This window comes from Rhinolophus sinicus, chromosome 16, assembly GCF_057876585.1.
Source record: "Rhinolophus sinicus isolate RSI-liver-muscle chromosome 16, RSI-T2T, whole genome shotgun sequence".
Classification (NCBI taxonomy): Eukaryota; Metazoa; Chordata; class Mammalia; order Chiroptera; family Rhinolophidae; genus Rhinolophus; species Rhinolophus sinicus.
In genome coordinates this window covers 78,422,127-78,429,529 of record NC_142516.1, presented here as the reverse complement: position 1 = coordinate 78,429,529, position 7,403 = coordinate 78,422,127, and the positions used below count along the sequence as shown (strand labels likewise).

The following is a 7,403-nucleotide window of genomic DNA, read 5'->3' as shown; positions in this document are numbered from 1 at the left end:
GCGGCTAGTCTCAGTGCCTAAGGCGACCGTTCTCTGTTCCGCAGTGATGGCTTAAACCACCGTTTTCACCTTCTTCCCTCAGTCTTTTCTCCGAGGTCTCTGCCGTGAGCGTTGGATACAGCCGTGTTATATGCTGTCCCCTCAGCCCTGTGGGCCATAAACGGAGCCCTAGCAGTCTGTCTGAGTTCTTCCCTCTCCTGCAGCTGCGGTAGTTCCAGGATGCAGCGAGCTAGAAGCACTGAGCTAGGTCTGCGTCTCTGCACTTCTCCCTTCCCTCATCCTCCGCTCGCGCGATTCGCCCAGCTTTAGGTGAATTCGGTAGTGGGCCTCTTCGTCTTGCCTGTCTGCTGTGCAGTGAGTCCTTTGTGGAGTTATAGTTGCTCGATTAGTTGTAAATTCCAGGGGAGATTTACAGAGGCTCACCTCACGCCGCTCTTTTGATGACGTCGTGTGTGAGCTATTAAGCTCTGTGAGGGTCATTCTGTGTCTCCCGCATTCTGAGTAATACAAGAGCTAGGGGGCAGGTTGTCCCAGTTTGAAAATCGTCATCCTGTTCAGCAAGAGTAGCTCAAGTCACTGAGAATGAGTGGAAATGAGTGAAGCTCTCATGTACATCCGCATAATTTCGCTAATGTCTTCCTTCTTACCATGAAAATATCCACCAACCATTATGTTCAAATTGCACTCTTGTCAATGAGGTGAGTGACTTTGCTAAATCTAATCGTAATGAAGTCTGTTGTAAAATCATGATAACATAGCATAGACGGGGTTTAATTAGTTGGTGGGAGTCTCATGTGTATTCAAATGTGTCAGTTCGTTTTTTCTGTGGACATTTGTGACTAAGGGGAAGTCATGCCTGTGTTGTTATGATAGTGTGTGGGACTGAGTGTTGTATTTGGAGGGTGTTGAGATGTAATGCATGTGCACTTGAGGAGTTGGTGATCTGTTTCCTCCACTGGAATGTAAGATCCAAAAGGAAGCCTTTACTACAGTCATTGACACTTGATAAATCATTGTCGGATAAAGACATGGTGATTGTTGTCACAGTTTGGATTCTTTGGGAAACAGACTTGGAGACAGTTTAAGGAACAGGATGTTTACTAGACAACACTTGTGAGGGGTAGAAAAAGAAAGCGGTATTAGGCAGAGTGGAAGTTGAACTCTGAGTGTCTAAAATTTTGGTAGTTGACTATATGGTGCCACTCATTAGTAGCAGGTTGTAATATCATCCAAATTGGAGGTAGTGGTGGGGGGGTGAAACTGATAGGAAAAATGGTGTGTTTAATGACTACTTCCTTTAATAAACACATGCCTGTGTTGGTGTTGCTCCTATTTGTTTGACTCTAGCTTGCATTTTGGAAGATGTAATGGTTGTTACAGATGGACAGGAACTTTCCCGATACGAGAAGCCCATACATACTGCTTTTGTGGGTTAATTTTAAATTAGTATAAAACAGTGTTGCTTTACTGGATGTATTCTTATGTTCCCGGCTACTAACATTTCAGATTCAAACATCTGACAAAGTATATTAAACATGAATCACCCAAAAACTTTGCTTTCTATAATTATTTGATTGAAAGTATTCGGTGGTGATATTTTGAGTGTGTGTGTGCGTGTGTGTGCATGTGCTTGCACGCGCGTGCGCACTCACACACACACACACACATACACAAATCTCCACATCACACCACTTTAGTGCCTTTTTAAACAACTGAAAATAGACTCTTTAGTGCCTTTGAATCAAATCAAATTAGAGAACCAATTCTAGAAATCCCACAACCAATTCAGATTGATCCTTTGTTAAACTAAGGAATGAAACAAGATTGAATATTTGCTGTAACTGTACTCAATAAAGTGAAGGAAATAAAAGCATGAGCTCAAGGCTTCAATTTCCAGTCAGAAATACATTTAAATGACCCGAAAGAATCTATGTCTTCCCTGTAAGAAACATTTTTCTCCTGTAGCCACAGACCCGACTTTTTGGAAAACAAAACCCGGAGACTCATTTTTAATTTCAGTGCAAGATGAATTTCCAACTGTGCAGAGTGTGTTCTGTTAAAAGCAAGGAACTTTATCGGGAAGGAATGGATTCTTGAAAACTGAAATAAAAACATATGTAACTGTTCTGATGAAGCTGGGGGCGCTGAACCTCTAAATTTCACTGAATATTTTTTCTTGTAGAAACAGCCATTCCATCACCATCTGATATTAACCCTATTGCTTGAATTAACTGTAATGGCCTGCTCTGAGATAGTTGCCTTGCAAGACACTGCTGATTCTCTTCAAGACCCACGCCCCACTACCCCATCCTTGTTTCTAGACTTAGAACTAGACTTAAATCTCAGCAAGCCACACTGAGTGAAGTAAAACGTGTGACCAAGAAGGGGTCCACTGCACTCCAAAAGAACTGCATGATTTTTCCAATTTATACATACATAAATCCAGGGAATATGTTTGGAAATTGATATTAAGGATGTAAGATAATGGGAGAAGGAACGTAAAGTTGTATCGAGCCTAATTTATTGATATGGGCCTGCTAAGCAGAGATTCTAGACTCAGTTTTGTAGCTTGAGTGCATAGACAGTGCTCTAACAATTTGTTTGGCTGGAGAGCTGCAACATGGAATAAAAAGGTGGCCTATACTAAATGAGGTTCAAATGCCAGAACTTTCTTGGTGTATTATAAAGGAAGATATCCAAAGGCTTAGGGAGATTGGGATGTTAAAGAGGATTTACTAAATTCCTGAGTACAGCCCTAGAATCCACTAGAACGTTCTCATCGTGCTTAAGTGAAATGTCATACATTTTGAGCAGCACCTCCCATTGTCCCCTTCCTTCAGACCCTGGCAAAGAACATTCCCCTTTCTGCTTCTGTAAGTTTTGCTATTTTATATACCTCATATAAGTGGAATTATGTAGTATTTGTCCTTCTGTGACTGCTTTAGCATAATGTCCTCAAAGTTCATTCATGTTTTTGGATATGGCTGAATTTGCTCCTTTTTAAGGCTGAATAATATTACCTTGCATATTTTTTCTTTACCCATTCATCTGTCATATGACTTGTAGATTGTTTCTACATCTAGGCTATTGTGAATTATGCTGCAGTGAACACATGGAAGTGCAAATATCTCTTTGTAATCCTGATGTTCATCCTGTTACCCATAACGGGGTTGCTGGGTCATATGGTAGTTCTACTTTTAAGTATTTGAGGGGCCTCCATGCTGTTTCCTGTAGTGGCAGAATCACAGTACATTCCACCAACAGGACCCAAGGGTTCCAATTTTTCCCAAGACCTGTTATCTTTTGAATTTTTTTTTAATGGCCATCTTAACAGGGATAAAGTGATCTCACTGTGGTTCTGATTTGTATTTTCCTGTTGATTAGTGATGTTGAGCACCTTTTCATATACCTGTTAGCCCTTCATATGTCTTGTTCGGAGAATGTCTATTCAAGTCCTTTGCCCAGTTTTAAATTGGCTTATTTTGCTTTTTGCTATTGAGTTGAGGGAGTCCCTTATATATTTTAGATATTAATCCCTTATCAGATAATAGTTTGCAAAATGTTCTGCCATTCTGTACGTCGCCTTTTTTGTGTGTTGTTTCATTTGCTCTTCAGAACCCGTTGAGCTTGATGTAGTCACATTTATCTATTTTTTCTTTGTTTTTGTGCTTTTGGTTTCATATCCAAGAACTTATTCCCAAGACCAATGTCTTGAAGATTTCCCCTGTTTTCCTCTAGGATTTTTACAGTTTCAGGCCTGACATTCATGTCTTTAACCCACTGTGAGTTGATTTTTATGTACGGTGCAAGATAAGGTTTCATTTTTTTCAATGTGGATAGCCAGTTTTTCCAAAACTATTTGTTAAGGAAACTATCCTTTCCCAATTGTGTATTTTTGGCACCCTTGTGAAAGATCTGTTTATTGTATATGCATAGGTAACTTTCTGGGCTCTCTAGTCTGTTCTGTTGGTCTGTATGTCTGTCTTTAAGCCAATACTGTAATTGCTTTAATTACTGTAGCTTTAAAACATGTTTTGAAATCTGGAAGGGTGATGCCTCCAGCTTTATTCTTCTAAAGATGGTTTTGGCTATTTGGGGTCCTTTGTGGTTCCATATGAATATTAGGATTGTTTGTTCTATTTCTGTAAAAAATTTTCATTGGGATTTTGATAGGGATTCCATTGACTGTATAGATCATTCTGGGTAGTGTGGACATTTCGGCAATATTCAGTCCTCCAATCCACAAAAACAGCATGTTTTTCCATATATCAGTGTCTTAATTTTGTTCATCAGTTTTGTAAACTTTCACAGGTCTTTCACCTGTTTGGTTAAGTTTATCCTTAAGTATTTTATTCTTTGTATTGAAATTGAGAATAGAATTGTTTTCCTAATTTTCCTTTCAGATAGTTCATTGTTAGTATGTAAAAATGTAACAGATTTTTGTATGTCGATTTTGTGTCTTTCCAACTTTCCACCGAATTTATTAGTTCTATCAATTCTCTCTCTCTCTCTCTCTCTCTCTCTCTCTCTCTCTCTCTCTCTCTCTCTCTCTCTCTCGGATTTTCTACATATAAGATCATATCATCTGCAGAGATAATTTTTTTTTGTTTTTCACATTTTTATTGGGGCCACTGGGGGGGGCCTCCTCCCTGTCAGTGAAGCCGCTCACTGTTTCTTCAGCCACTCTATGCTTGGGCCCTGGGGGTCCTGGGGTGGCTGGGTATGTTGCGCATGTTCCCATCATCTCTGACAGGACCTGGGTAGTTGTAGGGTATGACCTGGTTGATCATGGCAGTGTACTTGGTTTAGGGCCTGACAGGGATGGTGGGGGGGGGGGGAATTATAGTGAGACCCCCGATGGTGAAAGTCGCGACCAGCACTGGCTCCTTTGCCCTGGCATTCTTGAAGAAGGCAGCGAGTCTCCTGGCCATCTTGGTCCTGGTGACTAGAGATAATTTTATTTCGTCCTTTCAAATTTGGATGCCTTTCATTTTGCTTACTTGGTTTATCTGGCCAGGACTTCCAGAACTATGTGGAATAGAAGTATCAAAAGTGGACATCATTAACTTCCTGATCACAGAGATAAAACTGTCATTCTTTCACTGTTTGTCAGAATTTTTACCATAAAATTTTCTGCTTTTTCAAATTCTTTTTTCTGCATCTATTGAGATGATCGTGTGACTTTTTTCTTTCTTTCGTTCTGTTAATGTGGTGAATCACATTGATTGATTTATATATGTTGCACCATCCTTGCATTGTAGGGATAAGTCCCCCTTGGTCATGGTGTCTGCTCTTTTCAACCTGTTGTTTAATTGTGTTTGTTAGTATTTTGATGAGGTTTCTTTTTAAAAAAAGTGTGTGTGTGTGTGTGTGTGTGTGTGTACACATGCATTACAGATATTGGCCTGTAGTTGTCTTTTCTTGTGGTGTTTTCATGTGGCTTTGGTATCAGTGTCATGCTGGCTTCATAAAATGAGTTTGGAAGAGTTCCCTACTTACTCAGTATTTTGCAAGAGTTTGCTATGGTATGACTGTGTCCTCCTAAAATTCATATGTTGAAAACCTAATGCTCACTGTGATGGTATTATTAACGGGACCTTTAGGAGGAACTTAGGTCTAGAGGACAGAGCCCTCGTCAATTGCATTATCCCTAATAATGATAATAATAATAATAGGCTCCAGAGCTATCTCTAGCCACTTCCCCAATGTCAGAACACACTGGGAAGGTACTGGCTATGAACCAGAAAGAGTACCCTCATCTAACCATGCTGATGCCATAAACCCAGACTTCCGGCTTCCAGAAGCGTGAACAATAAATTCCTATTGATAAGCTACCAATCATTGATATTTTGTTATATCAGCTCAAATGGACTAAGAAAGAATTTGACAAGGATGGGCATTAATTTTTCTTCAAATGTTGGGTAGAATTCACCTATGAAGCCATCTGGTCTTGGGCTTTTCTTTGTTGAGAGGTCTTTGATTACCGATAGATCTATTTAAAATTTCAGTTTCTCTTTTATTTAGTCTTTGCAGGTTTCTAGGAATGTATCCACTTCTTCTAGGTTATGCAATTTCATGGCATATAATTGTTTATAATAATCTCTTATATTCCTTTTTATCTCTGTGGAATCTGTTATAATATGTCCTGTCTCATTCCCATTTGATTTATTGGAGTCTTGTCTCTCTCACTCTCACTCGGTTAGACTAGCTGAAGGTTTTTCAGTTTTCTTTATCTTTTTTTAAAAAACCAACAGTTAGTTTCATTGATCTTTTCTATTCTTTTTCTGGTCTCTATTTCTGCTCTGTTTATTTCCTTCCCTTTGCTATAACTTTGGACGTTATTCTTTTGCTAGTGTCTTGAGGTGTGAAGTTAGGTTCTTTGAGATCTTTCTTTGTCTGTAATGTAGGAATTTATCACTATAAACTTACTTCATAGAACTGCTTTTGATGCATCCCATAACTTTTGGTATGTTGTTTGGTTTTATTTTTCTCAAGATATTGTCTCATTTCTTTTGTTTTCGTCTTTGACCAACTAGTTATTGAAGAGTGTATTTTTTACTTTACACATACCGTGGGTGCCAAAAATATGTATACACCTGACTTGTATTCATCTTTTGTTATTGGCATATATTGAGTATTACAATTTAATACAGCTTTTTCCTTTCTTTTATTTTTATTAGTTTCAGGTGTACAAAACAATGTAATAGTTAGACATTTACACCCCTCACAAAGTGATAACCCCTCCCCCAATATGCTACCCCTCTGACATCTTATAGCTGTTACAATTCCATTGACTCTATCCCCTATGCTGTGCTCCACATCCTGTGACTATATGACTATATATAAAAATATAATTGACATTCAGTATTATTCAGCTTCAGCTTCAGGTACTCTGCAGTGGTCAGGCATCTACTCCATCCATGAAGTGGTCTCCCAAATAAGACAAGTGCCCATCTGACACCCTACAAAATCTTTACAACATCATTGATTATATTCCCCAAACTGTCTTTTGTAGCCCCATGGCAATATTGTGGTTACCAATTTGTGCTTTCTAATCCCCTCCCCTTCTCCCTCATCCTCACCTCCCTCCCATCTAGCAACCCTCAGTTTTTCCTCTATATCTCTGAGACTGTTTCTGATTAGTTTGCTCATTTAGTCTGTTTTTTTAGGTTCCACATATAAGTGAGATCATATGGTATTTGTCTTTCTCCATCTGACTTACTTTACTTAGCATAATGATCTCTAGGTCCATCCATATCGTTGCACATGGTAAGATTTCAGTCTTCTTTATGGCTAATACTCCATTGTATAAATGTATCACAGTTTCTTAATCCAGTTGTCTGCCAGTGGGCATTTCAGTTGTTTCTGTGTCTTGGCTACTAAACATAGGGGTGCATATATTT

The 7,403-nt window shown here is 39.0% G+C and overlaps 1 pseudogene; it reads right to left on the bottom strand.

The window, feature by feature from the left end:
- Nucleotides 1–4,665: 4,665 nt before the first annotated feature.
- LOC109435787 (NADH dehydrogenase [ubiquinone] 1 alpha subcomplex subunit 3 pseudogene) lies at nucleotides 4,666–4,931 on the bottom strand (annotated as a pseudogene).
- Nucleotides 4,932–7,403: the final 2,472 nt, after the last annotated feature.